This window comes from Lissotriton vulgaris, chromosome 6 (assembly GCF_964263255.1).
Source record: "Lissotriton vulgaris chromosome 6, aLisVul1.2, whole genome shotgun sequence".
Lineage (NCBI taxonomy): Eukaryota > Metazoa > Chordata > Amphibia > Caudata > Salamandridae > Lissotriton > Lissotriton vulgaris.
Window position 1 is genome coordinate 563,104,559 of NC_141694.1, and position 20,694 is coordinate 563,125,252.

A 20,694-nucleotide genomic window follows, 5' to 3' on the forward strand; every position below is an offset into this window, starting at 1 on the left:
AATGGCCATATTTACCACTGAGTTTGGTTAAATGTTTTTTATGCCAAAAACAAAAACAATATGCCTCACTGCACACTTGCACTTTTATGATTATGCAACGTATATCTTGTTATTGACCCATTTTTACACCGATTGCGCCGAAAGTCACGACACATTGGTTCTATTCCTGACACTAGGCATTTACATTATTACATGTTAATAAACTACAGCAACTGCTGATAAACACTAAAGAAGTTTTCCTGTTCCCACCCCTACTGTGTTGGTCTCCACTACACGGGTGTCCTTCTTACCACATATAACGCAATTCCATTTATTTTGACTTCTTAATTATTATTTGATTATTTTTCTTCCAGCCCTGAAGAGTCACAGCCATATGTTGTGACGAAACATGTGTCGGCTTGATTTGTATTTACAGTGATTCCCAGGTGGGGAACACTGTGGGTGAATAAAACCTTTGAAAACTATACGCTTTGTCCGGTCTATCCCTACTATCACTACTCTAAGACAAACCAGTCTATTTATGCATATTGTGTGCTCTGGACCTTTTGCCTAATTCACAGAAAAGGAGGTCTCTGTCCTTCTTCACAGAGGTTATGGTTTTTCCACTGGCCAAGAAGCACCTACCAAAATATCCTTTCAAGAACCAATTGACCATTATCCTACCGTAACAAGTTGTGCGCCATTTTTCTGAACACTCAAAAAACCGATTCGCAGATTTCTCACAGAAGGAGCTCGGAGCCTGGCAAAGAATCTTCTCTTTTACTCCATTTTATTGGCCAGAAGAGAGATCTGCAATAGGTGGAAGGACCATCATCCACCTACACTTTTAGACTGGTGAGTCTCCCTCCCGCCCCCTATTCCCCCTGGTTCAATGATTAAGTGCCATGGTTTACTTCCTCTGTCTTTTGCCTTTACTTTGGATAGAATCCCAGGTATGATGGCAGCACTGTCCATGCTTATTTGGTTTTGATGTGCAGGTCTTGGAATATGCCTTCTTTTGCTGAAGGGCGACGGATCAGTAATATCATATAACCCTTGCCAGTTATATACTGAGACAGAGAAAAGGTTTTGTTAGACCGGTTTTACATGAAACCATGGTGGGAAATGAGGACCCAAAAAAAAAAAAAGACATTACGGACCTTTATAGAAACCGCCCCAATTCTTACATTTTCTGAGCCAGCCTAAACGTAGGTCCAGAGAGAGCAACCCCATAGCCATTTTTTGGACAGCCTTTTCTGACTTTTTGTCTACTTCTTTTTCGAGTTTTGGACTCCTGGTGCGTTGAGGATGTCTCAGCGTGGGACTGGTTTCGAGCCCTGTGGCTTCTGTCAAAGAATGATGTCCATGACGGATCCCACCTCGTATGCCTCTGGTGCCTGGAGTGCAACCACAACCCAATGTCGTGCTGGGCCATGAATACGAAGAGTTTCCTGGAGCAGGTCCAAAAGCTGTTGGAAGCATAGTGCTCTGCATCGCTCCCATTCTCATTTGAAAGGAAGGTCCAGAGAATGGTCACAGAGCCCGCACTCCTTGTCACATTCCAAGTCAAAGGTGGTCAGGTAAGCACAAGAAGAAGTCAAAGAAGCACAGGTGTTCTTTGACTTCACCCAGTTGGTTGGCCTACGCGATGCGGGACTCTGAGCGTGGTCACTCGAAAGCTCCGGAGTCTCCTTCTAAGACTACTCCACCCCTACCCACTTTTCAGGGAGCTGGGAGGTCTCCTACCCAGATTCAGTAGTTGTATGAGCCCCTCTACCTCATAATTGGGCAGCCTGTTTCCGCTAGTGTGCCTTCGGGCCCTGCAGAGTTGGGTCCGGACTTACACAGGTGGATCTTATTTGACCTTCCCAGACGTCACCTCTGGCAACAAAGGTCCCGGTGTCGACCGTGCCCCCGGTCGGCATCGACCCCATCCTCGTCCCCCATGTGGATACAGAGCCAGACCGACATCGCTCTATGTCGATTCCGAAGCTGGAAGGGACTTTTGGCCCTGTATTCATCCCTGGTGTGGATATTGCACCGGGAGGTGGGGGAAGAGGACTGGGAGGGGCAGCTGGGCTCTTTAACTGGCCAGCTTGAAGAATCTATGGACTGACGGATGGACCTAGGTGAGGCCTGTGGGTTTGACAAACACCTCTGACACCGGCTTTCCTTCATCCCCCTACAGTGGCTACGGAGGAGGGAGCTTTGTACGCCGTGGTGGTGAGAAGGGCGGCTGAGGTCCTTGGCCTCGAGCTCCCTTCGGTGGCAGTTCCTGACAGAGATGTTTCAGCGCTGCGCTGCCACTTCAGAACCCCTTTTACCCTTCAATGAAGCCCTCACCAATGTACTTCTGGGCACTTGGTCCAAGCCCAGCACAGGGGCTCCTGTGGATAGGACAGTCACCCACAGTGACCGCCCCACTAAGGGCAACCCAGTTTCCTCACGCAACATTCCTTCCCTGAGAGCTTGGTTGTCCACGCCTCATCTTCAGAGGGCACATTCTTTTCTGCACCCCCATATAGGGAATCTAAGAAGCTGGACCATCTTGGGAAGAGAATATTTTCCTCCTCCCGCTTGGCATTAAGATCGGTGAATACCACATGCCTCCTGGGCCGATACTCCCATACCATCTGGAATACAGTTGTGCAGGTGCTGCCTCAGCGCTCGAACGATGCCCGGGCCATTCTCTCCCAGCCAGTTGCGGATAGGAAAGACACAGCTAAATTGACCATACGTTATGGACTGGACATCACTGACGAACTGGGCAGAACAATTGCCTCGTCGGTAGCACTCAGGCGCTATGCCTGGTTGAGGATTTCTGGCTTCCCAAGGATGTCCAATCTACTTTGATGGACATGCCCTTTGATGGCACTTGCCTTTTTGGTGACAAGACAGATCCTTGGACCTCACAACTACATCCTGTCCATCTCAGTCTGCCTTTCTTCCCTTTCGTGGCTATGGAAGGGGCGCCCGGACACGTTCTGTCCAGAACAACCACTGAGTCATGCAAGCTGTCCAGCCTCTGTGTGGCAATGGGCATGGGATCCAGCGTTCTCATGGGTCAGGGAGCCAGCGGGCAGGGCAGGCCAGTCCACTCTCCCCCACTATTGACTAATCTGACCGTAGAGCAACAAGCGACAAGACTCGTTTTGCTAAAAAAAAATATGGTTTTAGACGTTATCTTGGCAGATCGAGGAGGAGCATGCCGTGTGATCGGTAGTTCTTGCTGTGTTTATATCCCTGACTCCGCCCCCACCGTGCATTTGGCTTTCCAGAAGCTATATCGTTTGGCTTCCAAAATACATGTAGAGACTGGTACGTGGTCCCTCTCTGGTTGGTTCTGGGGTCTGTTGTCTACTTGGGGATGGAAAAGTTTGATAGTTCTGGCAGGTATAGCCGGTATCATATTCACGTGTTGCCTTTGTGTACAATGTGGACCTGCATGTTGCTCTTATTGCGCAACTAAACTCACCTCCTCCTTGGCCGGTCCATCCATAGCAACAGTAAAGGCTCAGTTAGTTCAGCAGGAGCTCAAAGATTTAATGCAGATTGATGAAGTAATATTTGAAGATTAAACTGTTTCAGTTATCTACATCATGCTAATAGGGCCGTTCTGAGGGATAAAAAAAAATTGATTTCCCATACATAAGGTGTATCGGACCATATTATGTTAGCCTGATGCATCTATATGTACCTTTTTTGCTATATATATATATATATATATTACCTACTGGCGGTCGCCAGTAGGTATATATAGTTAGGATTTTTTTGAATAGGGATTTCTGAAAATTCTATGTTGAATAACTTTGGCGTTGATGGACGGAATTGGCTGAAATTTTCAGGAAAATGGCACATTTTGTTTCTGAGCGTCCCCTGAAGGTTTGGGGGGGTTTCGTCAAGCGGGGGCCGAGAAAAAAGGGGGGTCCCAAAACATGTTTTTAACATTGAGTTTTCCATAGGGCGGTTGGACTCACTTTTAGCTCGAACGGCTGAATGGATTTCCACAAAACTTGACAAAATTGTAGGGACTGGTAGCCCGATGTGCCTTTGCTATGTCTCAAGATATATGCTCCAGTGGTTTTTACGAAAATTAACTTTGAAAAATATATATTGGGCTACATTGGGCTATATATGTTAGAGCCCAAATGTAGCCCAATGTAGCCCAAAGATGGCCACCAGACACAAAAAAAAACAAATGTAGCTCAAATATCAGCCAGATGTAGCCCAACTATAGCCCAGTGACAGAATGTCCCAGAGTGTTCTAAAGAACAACTAGAGCGCTAACAGTCTTACTTATGACAAAAGTATGGCACACCTGAAGTCATCTTGATTGGAATAAAGTGTTAACACTTAAAACATGTAATTTGCAAAGGAACAAAATGAGGGGGTTCATTTTGCCATAGAAATTATGATTAGTGCTGAAGAAAGAAAAATTAGGGCACATTTTGAGTGACTTCTCAAATCCTCTTATATTTCATTAAAAAAATTCTGCTATGCAGTCTCCCAAGATGGCCACCAGAGACAAAAGAGCCCAAATGTAGCCCAAATATCAGCCAGATGTAGCCCAACTATAGCCCAATGACAGAATGTCCCAGAGTGTTCTAAAGAACAACTATTTTTATTTATTTTATTTTATATGCTTATAGAGCGCCGGACTAGACCCCCGAAGGGGTATCTCCGCGCTATGATCTAGAACTAGAACGCTAACAGTCTTACTTATGACAAAAGTATGGCACACCTGAAGTCATCTTGATAGGAATAAAGTGGTAACATTTAATAAATTTAATTTGAAAAGGAACAAAAAGAGGGGTTTCATTTTGCCATAGAAATGTTATATATTACCTACTGGCGGTCGCCAGTAGGTATATATAGTTAGGATTTTTTTGAATAGGGATTTCTGAAAAATCTATGTTGAATAACTTTGGCGTTGGACGGAATTGGCTGAAATTTTCAGGAAAATGGCACATTTTGTTTCTGAGCGTCCCCTGAAAGTTTGGGGGGTTTCGTCAAGCAGGGGCCGAGAAAAAAGGGGGGTCCCAAAACGTGTTTTTAACATTGAGTTTTCCATAGGGCGGTTGGACTAACTTTTAGCTCGAACGGCTGAATGGATTTCTATGAAACTTGGCAAAATTGTAGAGACTGTTTGCCCGGTGTGCCTTTGCTAGGTCTCAAGATATGTGCTCCAGTGGATTTTGAGAGATTAACGTTCAAAAAAATATATATATCTGTGACAGCGTCCCGGTTAGCGCCCCGGTTCGCGTACCAGACGCGTAACGGAACTTCGCGAGGAGAAGCGGATTGGCTCTCCCGTGACTGTCAACATTCTAAACAGTCCGGAGCGGCTGCCATCTTGTCTCTCGGTAGAATCGAGAGACAAGAGGTGGAAATAAACGAAGGGGGAAATGAATGAAAAGGGGCAAGGTAGACCCCTCCTGACCCCCTAGGATTGATGTGGGGGCTATTAAAGGGCCCCGCGGGGCAAAAAAATCAAAGACATTTTTTTTCGATTTTTCGCGGTGGAAGCGCTACCCGGTACGCGAACCGGGTAGCTCACCGTTAGCGTAACGGAAGCCCGCCATCTTGTGTTTTGGACAAATTTAGTCACAAGATGGAGGATAAACAATGTTGGGAATGGGTATAAGGGGGCACGGGAGACATATCCTGACCCCCTAGGTTTTCTGAGGGTGGCTGAGGAGGCCCATATATGTAAAAAAACCAACCTTTTTTTTCAAATTTTCGCACGGTTAGCGCCCGGTCCGCGCACCGGGTAGCGTTCCGGAAAGCGTAACAAGGGGAAAACCAAGGGAAATAGTAAAATAATATTTTAGAGTGCTTTGAGGTAGGGTAGCTCTGAATAGAGCTGTTGTGTTGTGTGGGTGATGTAAGTACCAACATGTAGGTACCAATGAAGAGTTTAAAATTCAATGTACACCGTCTCCTCTGTAGATATTTTGTATGTTCTAATATGGGCTATTTAAATGTAAATGTGTGGAAAAGCACTTCATGCTTTAAAGCAATTGTATTTTTTTCCCCACACTCTTCTTCAGCATGATAGTTGATAAATTCGTTCCCTCAAAACATTTATATACATAAAAAAATTATATTAAATACATATAAAATATATTTTTCCTTTAAAAGAAGAATACATTTTACAGCTTTTGATATTTGCTATTAAAAACCATTGAAATTCACTGAAAAAACCATAGGTTATAGACCATATATAGTTAGGAATTAGCATTTACAAAATCTTGAAAATTCACTGAAAAAAACCATAGGTTATAGACCATATATAGTTAGGAATTAGCATTTACAAAACCTTATTTTACTCACACAAAACCATTGAAATTCGCATATATAGTTAGTTGCACTAACTATATATCGCGCACCCGCAATCCACTGCTGATCATGTCACATATTACATCATTCATGACATGGCCAGTGACATCACTGATGACATCACTGATGACAACATCCAGTGACTGTATGTTTCTGTAAAGTTAAAATATGTCTTACATATTGAAGAATGAGTGGATGTATAAGTGTCTGGATGAAGGATTTAGTAGGTCCATGACCGATTGTATGAGTGAGTGATTAAATGTGTCTCACTGAGTGCATGGGTTAGTGACTAAACTGTCTTAATTTGTGCATCATTATGTCTGTTGTTCTGTAAACTGCTGCATGTGTTTATCAGTAGCTATATGAGTAACTATATGGGTTATTGATTGGTTGCCCAAGTATTTGTATGGGAGACTGAGTGTGTGTGTGGGTGGCTGGGAGGTGTATGACTCTGTGCATAGATGTGTGAGCAGTTGATTCACTAGATGTATGGGTCTAAAAGTGCATGTAGAAACAGCTGTATGGGCGGTTGACTGTGTGCATGAGTGTATTGGTGAGTGAATGGATATATCAGTGCTACATGTCAAAGTAAGTACATATGTAAAACACAGTACATGTGAGAGTTGACATATATAAATAACTGTGCATAAGAGCCAGTGAATGTGTGAGTGGCTGTATGGATCATTGTGAACATGTATCAGGGATTGTATAAGAGAGTAAATATGTGTTAGTATATGTTTGAATAAGTAAGGTGTGTATAACTGTATAGTTGAGGAAATGGAGGTGTGATTGATTCTTTGCATGACTGACTAGGTGTGTGAGTAACTCCATGGATGAGTGACAGTCTGTGAGTGTCTGTTTACACTGAATGTATCTAAGGTTATATTAGAGTCTGAAGAGGTTCATCGTATAATCACATGAATGATGTCATCAGTGATGTGATCAGTAATGTCAAATGAGATGTCATCAGTGATGTCATCAGTGATGTCATTTGAGATGTCATCAGTGATGTCATCAGTGATGTAATTTGAGATGTCATCAGTGATGTCATTTGAGATGTCATCAGTGATGTCATCAGTGATGTCACTGACCATGTCATGAATGATGTAATATGTGACATGATCAGCAGTGGATTGCGGGTGCGCGATATATAGTTAGTGCAACTAAATATATATGCGAATTTCAATGGTTTTGTGTGAGTAAAATAAGGTTTTGTAAATGCTAATTCCTAACTATATATGGTCTATAACCTATGGTTTTTTCAGTGAATATATATATATATATAGCCCCGTCATCCCTACATTTTACCACATTCCCAAGCTGCACAAGGACAATGTAAACCCTCCGGGCAGGTCTATTGTTTCTTCTCTTAACGGACTGACAGAACACCTTTCAATGTTTGTAGATCACATTTTGTTTCCTTGGGTGGTGCCATTGAATTCCAATATCAGGGACACAAAGGATTTTTAAATAGAATCATGAGTGTTAAATGGGAATCTAGTTATTTACTCATGGTCCTTGATATCACTAGTCTCTATACATGCATAGAACATGAGGATGGAGTCAAAGTAGTGAGATTATATCTGGGAAAACGCCAATTGCAGTACTCTGAACATAATGCCATGCTTGTTGAATTTATTGAATTTTGCCTGACGCACAACATTGAGGAACAACATTACAGACAGCTCCCTGGTACAGTGATGGGCACCTGCTTCGCCCCCAGCTATGCAAACTTGTTCGTTGGCTGGTGGGAGGAGCGGGTGCCCAGGACCTACCAGTGAGAGACTGCCATGGGTCAGGTTATAGAGTGGTATCGATACATCGATTACCTGTTTATCATCTGGCAGGGAACCGTAGATTCAGCATATCGATACATTGACCTCCTCAACAGAAATGAATTAAATCTCAGATTCTCGGGTACAGTGAGTTTAGTGACAGTGGACTACCTGGACCTTAGGGTCTATGTTTTTTTTAATTTTTTTAAATATTTTTATTGATAGTTCATAAACACTAAATAAACATTACATGACACATTTAGCAGCAGAATTAATGCAGTACGGAGTAAAGTGCGTGTGCATAATTACAAAGAAAGACATTGCATTACATTACAGAAAATGAAAATCAAGAACCAATCCCAGCTTTCACTAACTTTATTAAATACAAAAACGTGTTCAAATTTCAAACTTACTTATAAAGTGCAGTGTGCAAAGTGCTAATGTAATAACGATCTAGCAGGCTAATATTAGAAGAAGTGGTTAAAAATAGGTATCCAGGAAAATCAGACTAGGATTCAAACACACTCCAATATTTATCGTATTTCCTGAGGGCCCCTGATCTCAGTGCGTATTTTCCTTCCCTACCCTGAATCCGTAATAGTTTTGCCTTCCATGCTTGTAGGGTTGGTACTATATCTGATTTCCATGACTGCAAAATAAGCGATTTAGCTATTAGAGATGCTATGAATAGGGACTCATCGTATGGAGTGTGGCTTGGGGAGCATCCTAGCACTGAAGTTAACTCATCAAATAAAATAATGGCTTTGAACGTAGTGGAAAGATATTTTTCTATTTCCTTCCAAAATTCCTGTATTTTCGGGTACTCCCAGATGATATGTTTCCAGGTGCCCTTGTCTTCACAGCGGAAACACTTATCGACAACTTGGGGATAGATACTGTGGAGGAATGATGGAGTTCTATAAATTAACCATTTATTATAAAATTGCATACGTTTAAAATTAGCACCACGGAAAATGGTTTTATTAAATTTATTAATCTTATCCCATGTCAGTTTGACGATTACAATGTCTTCCCCCTTTACCCACCTTTCTCTGATCTTATTGAAAGAATCGATTACATTGTCTTCTTTTAATATTTTAATCCAGATACTGATCTTCTTTTGTGTTGGATTATTTAATGCTGTAGATAGGTCTTTTTTATGAAATAGGTTACCTATATCTAGCTCTCTAAGCTCCGCAGGGAGCATAAAAAAAGACCATTTCATAATTGTACAGGAGTGGTGGGTCTGTCTAGTGATTTCCTCCCAGGATTTCCATCTATTCCCTAAGAGGAAGTCCTTCATTTTCTCAAAGCCATTCTCCTTCCAGAGTCTCGCTATATTGTTGTCTAAACAGCCCCCTTCTCCGAAGCTAAAATTAATTAACTCTGTTGTACTACTTATTCTAAAAATACCATAAAATTTCATGAGCTGGGTTTTCTGTTTAAATATCCACTGTAGGGACTTAGAACGGACCTTCTTTGGATACTTCGTAATTCTAGCAGGATCAGTAATTTTAGATTCCAGCAGCATCTTCTTCATAAAAAAGTTGTCTGCCTCGTGATTATCTTAAAAAAAAAACTAAAACTGTGATGTGCAAACGAAGCAAAATAATATTTTCTGATGTTTGGGAGGGACAACCCTCCTTGTGCAGATGGGAGGTACAAGGTGCTAAGTGCAAGCCTAGAAATTTTATTTGCCCAAAGAAAGGAGTAAATCACAGCATCCACTTTTTAAAAAAAGGAAACCAGGATTGCACAAGGGGCCGCACTAAAAAGAAAGTTAAAAAGAGGTAGAATAGACATACGTATTAAAGCTGCCCTCCCCATTAAAGACAATGGCAATAAATTCCAGCGATCTAATTGAGACCCAACCTTTTTTAACAGAGGTATAGAATTTAACGAATGCAGATCTTCCAAGTTGTCCGAGATATATATATTCCCAGATCTCTCTTAGGGTGTATACTGTAAATCTGCCTAGATTCCGGCGTTAAGGTGTCTATAGTGCAGTTAACTAAAATTATTTCTGTCTTGTTAACATTTATCTTATAGCCCCCTAACTTTTGAAAGTCAGAATTTTTATTTTTTATTTTTGCTTGACTTGAGGGTTTTGAATCTAAAAAAAGGGCAAAGTCATCGGCATATAATTTTATATTTGTCATTCCGGCTACTAGTACTGTATCAGTCATTGTGTCCCTGATTGCAAACGCCAATGGTTCAATAAATAAGGCAAATAAAATTGTCGACAAAGGACATCCTTGACGCGTGCCTCTGCTAACCGGACATGTCCCAATATTAATATTGTTGATAATAATCTGTGCCCTGGAGTTCATATAGAGTTGTTTTAAGAGAGAAATAAAAACATTCGGAAAATCAAAACTGTGCAAAATAGCAAAATGACAATCCCAAGACACCAAGTCGAAAGCTTCCTCAGCGTCTAAAAGCCAAATTTGTGCTTTCACCTTATTAATCTTAAAATAATCCAGTGCCTCCAATAAAAATTTTGTGTTCGTGTGAAGATGTCTACCTGCTATAAAACCACACTGATCAGGGCCTAAAAGAGACCCTACTATTTTATTTAGCCGGTTTGCTAAAAGTTTCGTAAAAATTTCATAGTCTGTATTTAAGACTTATGGGCCTGTACGAGTTTGTATTTTCCTTATCCTTTCTTTTTTTTAAATGCTAACCACCACTGCCGAGTGGAAAGAGTCCGGAGGAGGTCCTCCTTGTAGTAAATAATTAGCTAAAAGTAGGAATTCTTTACGTAGAGTGCCTTAAAAATTTTTTAAGAATTCAACAGAGAGACCACCGTCGCCATTAGCTTTGCCGTTAAGAAGAGAGCAAATAACCTCGTCTAATTCTGACTTTGTAAAGTCCTCGATCAACAATTTCTTATCACCAAGATCTAATTTGGGTATTTCGAGTGACTCTAAAAATTCTCCGATGGTTTCAGATGTAGCCCCGTCAGTAGCTTGGTAAACTCCTTCATAATGTTTTTAAAACATCTCGCCAATGGAAGCAGTAGTCTTAACATGAGCATTAGTGGCAGGGTCAGTTAGTTGCTCTATCCTATTTCGGGCCGGGTTTTCTTTCGCTTGCCAGGCCAAAAGTTTTCCTGTATATTCGCTCTCCTCATATATCTTTTGGGCATAGAGGTTACTGTTAGTATCGCCTAAGTCGTAATAGAAATCCTTTATTTTGCACTTTGCTTCAGATAACCTTTTCCCTGAAAGAGTGGATCTCACCCTATAGTGTTCTTGAGTTGGCTGCGTAAGATTTGTTTGCAATTTAATTTTCAACTCCCTCCATGCCTTCTGCTTTGGTATTTCTTTGGAGGTAATTGTTCCCCGTAAAGTGACCTTAAATGCGTCCCAGATTATATTTAGTGGAGCTGTGCCTTTATTCTGTGCAAAGAACTGTTCAATCTCTTCCTCAATATCTGCACACCATTATAAATCCAAGAGGTTCGATTTATTAAAATACCATCTTCGCGGTGGCTCTGATTCAGGTCTCCCTCCTTTAAACTCCATATAAAGTGCTACATGATCTGAAAACGGGTTCGGTAGATGGGCATATTTATGTGTCTCCAAGCCGTAAGATGTTAAAAAAAAATCCAACCTAGATGCAGAGTTGTATTTTGCGGAGTAACAAGAATATTCGTGTTTAACAGAATTACAAAATCGCCAGTGATCGGTGACATCAAGATCTAGTTTGCAGCTTTATATAGCGATAGTGACTTGGGGTTTATCCTGGCACCGATCTTTTTTGGAGGAATCAAGTAAAGGATTTTGTAAAAAATTAAAGTCCCCCCCATATTATTCGCCTGGGTAGGCCCGTTATAGCTTGTTTTAATTGTAAAATTGTGAGAGGATCATCTATGACTGGTGCGTTGATTGTGGCAAAGATTATATTTGCATGATTTAATTTACCATGCGTGAGTGCCCATCTACCACTGGGGTCTATAAGAGCCCCTTCCAGGGAAAAGCCTACATGTCTTCCTATTAGTATACATACTCCTCTCTGTGCCAACCCAGCTCCTGAAGAGACTTTATGACCAACCCAGCCCTTAAGGATTTTATCTGATTCCGCCTGGGATCTATAGTGAGTTTCTTGTAAATAAATAACATCCAGGTTGAGACTTTTTAACCAACACTCAATGGCATTTTTTTTGCACACGTTATTCAAACCATTTGCATTCAAGGAGACAAACTTCAGCATATTATTTGTTGCTCAATGATTAAGATATTTAAAAAAAGAGTAGATATAAAATATATTCGGAAAAGATTTGAACCTCTCCTTATGAAAATAGACAAATAAACAGAATATATAGATTAGAAGAGATAACGACCTAATGTGCAAAATACTCAATTTGATATGAGAAGACATAGCATACCTAAAATATAAAAACTTGTGCAAATATGCAAAACAGTGCTTCGATAGCAGCATACAATTAAGGAGGAGCAGCAAATTAAAGTGCAAAATACAAAGTACACGGCTGTAATTCAGATAATACAACACTCTTATGTGCAAAATGCGCAATTGAGATGAAAAAATAGAGCAGACAAAATTGAAGATGCCCTTTTGTCCAAAATACGCAATTCTCATATTCCAAGTGCAGAAAGCAGGTATTGAACTTCAATACTTAAAGGGCAAGTGCGTACCGGTTATACAAACCCTAAAATAGAGGGTCACGACGAGCAAAAGTATGGAAATAATTCTAATAGAGAGAGGAAATTTATAACCTCGTATAACTGACCATTGTGCAAAATAAGCAAATAAAGTGCATTTGGCAAAGAGCTGAGACCTTACGACCTTTTCTACTTTAAAACACGCTACCATGTATTGAGCATAGTTCCGATCAAGACTAATCTAAATAAGATACCTCCAATGAAATCCTCTTGTGCTGAAAAAAAAAATGAACATATAGCAGGCAAACATATAACAGACTCCTACGGCAAGGTTATACTTAGTTTTCCATGCCGTAACTGTGTCAGTATTTGACCAAACAATTTCTTAGAGTATGAACTCTTTTTTTCCCCCCTTCACCCCCCTCCCCACCCACCACTAGAGTGGACGGTGACCCCCCATATCCCACTTCCGTCCTTCTCTGTGTCTTTTTCTTCTTTTTGGATGCCATTTTGTTGCATCCTTGTGTGCTTCCTGTCCCCACCCGTGGATCCACCCTTCCTTACTAAAAAATTTATTTAGAGATCCGGCGTATGACTATAATTATGCGGCAAGTCCTTCAAGAAATGACTGGGCTTCTTGTAGATCAGTGAAGATATAAAATCTCCCTTTTACTAGTACCTTCAATTTAAACTGTTGTACAATCATGGCTTGAGCCCCCTTAGCCTTGAAGGAGTCCATCATCTTGACAAAATCCCTACGTCTGTGGGCAGATGCCGCTGACATCTGAGAAAATCCGAAAATTATTCACTCCGTCCACGTTGAATGTTCTCTTCAAGAAAGCAGTATTGAGGATTCTCTCTTTTACCCTACAATCTGAAACATTAAGCAATATTGTGCGGGGATATTTCTGATTATTGGGTTTGTGTGGAGGGACTCTATGTGCCCTTGTAATTGTTAAGTCAGCTTGCAAGTCAGGTGTGGCTTTCTTTAGGAGGGATTCTGACCATTTTGCCACATCCTTATCTTCCAGGCCCTCGGAAATGCCCACTAGACGTAGATTAGACCACTTGTTGTAATTTAAAGTCCTGCATTTTTTCCGCCAGTTGAGATTTCTCTCTATTTGATGCTTGAAGATCTTTCTGCAATGTTGTTAGGGTATCTTCTAGGCTGGAGATGCGAGTTTCAGCCTCCGAGATCCTCGTAGCGAGGCTTCCAAAACACTCCTCCATTTTCGTAAGCCTATTATGCAGCTGTGATATTTCATGGGTTTGGGAGATTTTGAAATCCCTTAGTTCATGTAGTATAGTAGCAAGCATGACCTCGACGGAGTTCACTTTCGGGATTTTGGAGGATACGGAAAGTTTATCTTCTTGAATCTCGTGTGGACATGTGCCTTGCCCGGGACCGCCAAGGCTGAAGGGTATGTTGAAAGATCGATATTCATAGGCAGTGCTTTTGTTGTGGAATTGGCCATCTTTTCAGTTGTGGCAGGACTACGATGTAGTTGAGATTGCAGATCGGAAACCAGAAGGGTCTGAGGTGAGGTCTGGGGGAGATTTGGGCAGGGGGCCGGAGAAGCCTGGTTTTGGATAGATTGTGAAACGATTATAGGGAGGGGCACACTTTGTACAGCCGCCTGGCTCCACCACGTCGCGCTGTCTGCTAAAATGTACTCCTGGTGCGACAATGGCGGGTACAGCACTTAACACTACGACCCTCTCGCCACTCAAATCCTTTCAGTCCGTACAGCAAGGGAAAAAAAAAAACGCTCTCCAAACAGGCACGCCGAGCGGCGCGTCTGCTGCAAAAGCCGGGCGTTTTAGGGCAAATGGGCAGCGCCGTACACAGCAGTGCACTCTGAGTATCTGCAGCTTAAACTCGTTTCCGTGTCATACGCCCTCCATATCCTCTGTGGCGAGTTAAGTGCAGAGGGTGCTTAGCCCGGAGGAGGTAGGTTAAACGTAGAACCATGCAGCGAGGAGCTCCGTATCGCCAACTGCACCAGTCACCATCATGGGCGGGACTCGAGTGAGGCAGAAAGCACAACGGCAACGTGCGTGGTCACGTCAGCCGCCGTGCATTGCCGTCAACCCTGAATTCAGAAAGACTTTAGGGTCTATGTTGAGGAAGGAGCTTTAAAGACCACTTTGTACCGCAAACCTACAGCGGGCAATTCTATACTGTTCACCAGCAGTAGTCATCCACCCACACTTGTCCAAAGTATTCCCTACGGGGAATTACTTAGGTTAAGAAGAAACTGTTCAAAAGAGGGCAAGTTTGAGAAGGCTGCAGAAGCAAGTATAGCTAGATTCAAAGTGAGGGGCTATAATTCTGTAGTCCTGGAAGAAACACTACAAAAAGTGAGAAACACACAGAGGACTCAGCTATTAGAAAATGAGGACAAGACTAAAACTGATAAGGGGAAGTTCCGGATGGTAACCCCCTACTCAGCAGAGGCAAATCACCTAAAAAGAATGCTTAAAAAGAACTGGCCTATTCTTTTAACTGATAACATCATCAGTGAAGATATTCCTCCACAACCGCTGGTAACCTTAAAAAAAAAGCTAGATCCCTTAGGGATATCTTAGTGAGGAGTCACTTAGATAAACCGCCAGAAAGGTTGAGCACTCTCAGACAAATGATGGGTTTTTATCTTTGCAGTAAATGCAAGGCCTGCGTAAACAGCAGGAAGATGTTAACATATAAGATCCCAGAGATTGAAATAACCCAAAAAATCAAGAGGTTCATCACATGTAGCACTCCATATGTGGTATATTGCCTTGTATGGCTGTGTGGACTCCGCTATATAGGGAGCACAGTTCATCTCGTAAAGATCAGGGTGTTAGAGCACATGCGGGCAATTGATAAGATCGACCAGGCATACCCAGTTGCGCGCCACTTCGCTGACAAACATGGTAGTGACCGCATCGAGCTACAATTCTATGGTCTGGACCATGTTCCTCTGAGTGTGCGTAGTGGAGACAGACTACAACAGTTACGCAGATTAGAATCACGATATATAATAGATCTGCTTACCAAACATCCGCGAGGTCTTAACTGTGGAGAAGAACTGTCTGTACACAAAGGTCAGTAAAAAGCAGGCCATTAGGTTGATACTGAAAATCCAACACTGTGGGCTATTTTGGGTTTTGTATCGTTGTCTTTATTCATAGCTTTGCTTTCATCATTAACCTTATCTCTCTTTGATGAAAATTGACAATTGCAAATTATTGAAATCTGTATTACAACTTACAAGGGTAATGCAATCACACTTTCACGATGATAAGCTGCTAATGTAAAGGACTTTGAATGTATTATATTCCAATGAATTTATGATGTGCTCGAAATGAATAATTTACGCACTAGATGGGTGAAAAGACCCGTTTTTTATGACATATAAATTTAGAATCTCTGATTAAATGTAGTCATAGAGAAGGATAATAGCCGATCCACGGCTTTATGAAATTTACATCTACGCTCAATGACCATGACAGTGGCCATTTGTTAAGTGCACGATATTTGATTTGTTTGGAATTAATCATTAATTTATTTTACCAAATCAACTTTATCAGTGCATTTTATGATTCAAGCACATTTGTTAAATGGACCGATGTGTTTTATAGCGTTTTAGATGTTGTTTTGATAGGTATATATCTGTTACAAAATGGTGCTCATATTATCCACTGAGTGCTAGTCCTTCTATTGTGTTTACCACCTTATGTGCGGTTTAAAACATGGTGTTTCATATGTGCCGGCGACATTGACAAAGGCACCCTCGCCGAAACGCCTCTGTTTGTGTGGTCACGTCGAGCCGAATAAAGGAGCTGTAACTACCCCAGGAGACCGGTACTTCTTTGTGTATTGCGAATATCTTGGAGGAAGTGGAACGTTATATATATATATATATATATATTTCATTTGCAGGAAGGACCGCATTTATTCACTCCTTGCGTATCCACTGCTAACAGAGAAGGCTGAGAACGATACAAACGCCATTTTCGACTTCGTGCTCGAACAGGGGCTTTGATCACGTGTTAATCTCCGGTAGTTGTCAAGCCCCAGTTCATCTGAATTACTGGGAGCAGCTGAACGTAGGCCGTTTACTCGACTGTCCTGAGACCCAAGGTGGCATCTGGCTTTGGGTGCGATAAGCGCATTCCAGGAGGCGCCGTGCCTACACTCCCGGGCACCATGACGAAAGGGAGTCACCCCTCCTGACCTTCCCAGTAATAAATAGTTAAGCTTTGAACTAATCATGTGTGCCATATATGGTCCTTCCCTGGAGCTCGAGGGCCAACTGGTGTTTTTCCCTTTTACAGTGATTTTATATGTTGAGCTGAAAAGTATATAACCTCATGTTTGAATATGAGCCAACAGTCTTCTCGGCGCACCTGATGGGTGAGGGTTGGAGAGGATCCTCTAAAGCGTATTTTGCTTAATAAATGATTGAACTTTCTTCACTGCCACCTGACTGATTATTTGGTAAAGGGATTGGGGCTATTGGTAGGTTATTTTTATGGTACTTCACTTTTTCCGAAGTAGAAGTTCAAGATGCTGACTTTGGCCCAGGTCCTTTGTGCCCTTGACCCAGGAGACTGAATGGTAGCATGGGACTTGCTGGACGCTTACTTACATGTCCCCGTCCTTCCTGCCCACAGATGATACTTACAATGGGCCACAAGCACTTTGTTTACCATGCCCCCCTTTGGCCTTACCAGTGCCCCGTGGGTGTTCACAAAAGTGATGACGGTGGATGCAGCTCAGCTGCGCAGACCAGGGGTACCAGTCTTCCCCTATCTCGATGACTGGCTTTTGAAGGTGAGCTTAGCCCAGTCTGTCGTCTCCCACCTGAAGACTGTAGCGGACCTCCTGCACTTGCTGGGGTTCGCTATCAATGTGCCAAAGTCACACCTGACTTCAGGGCGGTTCTGGACATAGTTTGGTTTTGGGCCTATCCTCCTGAGCAGAGAGCCAGGGTTATTCCTACTATGATACACAAGTTCCAGCCTCTGTTCCAGATTTTGGTGAGATTCACTCTGAGGCTGCTGGGCCTCATGGCCTCCTCTATCCTGCTAGTGGATCATGCCAGGTGGCATATATGGGACCTGCAGTGGGACCTGAAGTTACAATGGGCGCAACATATGGGTAATCTTTCAGACTTTGTCCAGATCTCTGAGGGAACTGCACAACAACTACAGCGGTGGCAGACGAACCAAGATTGGGTCAGGGGCAGCTCCTTCAGATCTAACGGTGCTGACAAATGAGTTGCTCCTGGAATTGGGTGGCCACCTGGGAGAGGCGGAGATCAGAGAAGTATATTCTCCTGTGGAGCCCGGTCTCCATATCAACCTTCTGGAGCTCTGGTCGATCAGACTGGTCCTGAAGGCCTTCCTTCCCTCTCTCAAAGGGAAACTGGTGCAGGTGTTCACAGACAACAACACCGCCACGAGCTACTGCAACAAACAGGGCAGGTTGGGGGTGTGGACCCTTTGTTAAGAGGCTCTTGGCCTTGGTTGGACAAGGAAGTAACTAATGTGTGTGTCTCCATAGTAGTGTCGGCGCCACCCGGACCACAATCGGCAATGTGTCACCCTGTGACCCAAGTCCCACAACATGAGCAACATGGATGTAAAGGGGAATCACTGACCCTACATTCACCCATACTTCCACACTTGAAAGATCATAGGCATGACACATCTGTCTGAATAAGAATGTTCATTGCACATTCATTGGAGTGTTGCAGCTGGCGCAGTACAGGGCCATGCAAACTCCACTTCACATTGTTGGCCTGTGGAGGGCCAGTCAGAGTCCTTCAGGGAATGAAAAGTACATCAGAAGAGGAGGAGTTCATTTTGCAGTCTGATAGCTGTGGCATTGGTGACCAAACAGAATATGGCAGTCCATGTCGTGGTCCAAGGTGAGTGTCGCAGAATGCATCGGGGGACAGTGGAAGGTGATGATGCAGAGGGCAGAACCAAGCAGAAACAGGCCATATGGCGGAGATGAATGCTACTGCGTCCTTCTGACCACGGCAACAGATTCATCCGCATCTCCGTCCTCTGGTGTTGCATGTGCCTCACACGTGGGTTGCGGTGTTCTGTCTCCGGCACTGTGTGGCAGTGACACCTCAGGGGCCGGAGGTGGAATGCCTGCCGCATTGTGTGACACTGACATCATGGGCCGGAGATATAGATGGTGTGGTAGCAGCAGCATGCATCAGTCAGGCCTTGTGGCAACAATGCCATGAGGAGGGTATTTAGGGCATTGAGGGACCCAGCTACCGCTCGCTCGTGTGCACCCGTGGCAGCCACTCTTTCCGCCTGCGACCACTCCATGTTCTCCATGATCCTCCGCATGTGTCCCAACTCCCAGGGAAGATCGCTGGAGCCACTCTGACTAGACAGTCGTTCTTGTCTCAGAGTCAGGACTCTAGCAATGTCAGCCATGGTTCGTTGGAGAGCATGGAGCGGACTGTGGGTGTCCGTTAGGGACTGTGAGTGGTCCCTGGTGGGACTTAGACACCCCGTATGACATCTAGTTTGGCTGCCATGCGGTCGAACCCCACCTGAACCTGTTCAGCCAGCTTTTCCTGGCACCCCAACACACGGCGTGAGAAGGTCATGTATTGGTTGTGGGGGTCCTGGGAGGCAGCCATGGTGGTGGGTGCTGCCTGCTGTGTGTTCTGTGCAGGGGGTGGGTTCTCCTCATAGCAGCTGGTCAGCCCTGCTACTGTAAGTGGGTTGGGGAGGCTCTCCACGAGCTGTTGCAGGGTGTCGGAGTCAAAGGTGTGGTGGTCCTCTTCATCATCAGAGAAGAGAGGTTTGGCCTGCTCTGCAGGAGGTGTTAGATTTCCCCCTGCATTGTGAAGGGGAGATGCAGTTTAACATTGTGTTCCCATGTATGTTGACGCATTGTACATGTTTACATTCAGACTACATGACAGTGTACTTTGTGACTGTTTGGGGGGGGGAGCTGCCTATTTGATGCGGGACAGTGGATATTGCGACAACATCACAGGTGTGTGTTTGTACTTGTACATTGTCAACTCACATTTCCCTGCAATGCCAAATGTGATTGGCCAGTTTCTACACACAAGCAGCACCAGTTGTGTTCTCTGTTCTGTTGTGGACGTGTTGCGGTTTGGTACCACATCGTTGTCAATGTTGATGTGCTCTGCATGTAATATGTGCGCGCCGCATTTTGGGGGAGTCGCCCCTGCAGCTCTGACTCAGCTGCCCCTTATCCCTTACATGCGGTGTGCCTCTGACTTCTGTGCTTATACAGTGCTGAGATGTTGCATACTTGGGTGCATTGGTCTCTTGGTGGGAGTTCGGGGTCTAGGGCATGGTTTGTCCGCAGATGTGCTATGCTTAATTGTGCATGTGTGACATTGTGCCCATCTCCCATGTCCCCCCAGTCCCTGGTCGTTACTCACCCGGTTGCTGTTGTGTCCGGTCATGTTGAGCAGTGTCCTGGCCCCCAACTCCTGCAACCGACTCACCACAGATGACTGTGGACACCATTTCCTCCATCCCGTCCAGCTCCTCCTGTGGCGTTGGACTCCCACCTCCAGTCTGCATAGCTGCCTTCCGGTTGTTTGCGAGTTTCTGCTTAGTTTTGCGCTTTTCATCATTCCAGCGCCTCTTGACCTCTTCCGTTGTCCTCTTCAGCACTCTGACTGCATTCACCATGTCCACGATAGTCTGCCATATTCCATGTTTAGTTCCCAGTGACACAGTGGAGGTGACGAACAGTAGTTGATGGTGTTCTACCACCTCAGTTATCAGGATCCTGTTTTCCGGCAGACTGAACCGCTTCTTCCTAATCTTCTTGTCCTTGCCCTTCCCTGACCCAGAGGTCCCAGGCTGGTCTTACGGGGGGCTTGTGGGGTTCTGGTTGTTCTCTGTACTTGCTCCGACTACCTCCATTGTGCTTCACTGTTTTTTGGCTTTTGTTTCTATGTTTTTTTTCTACT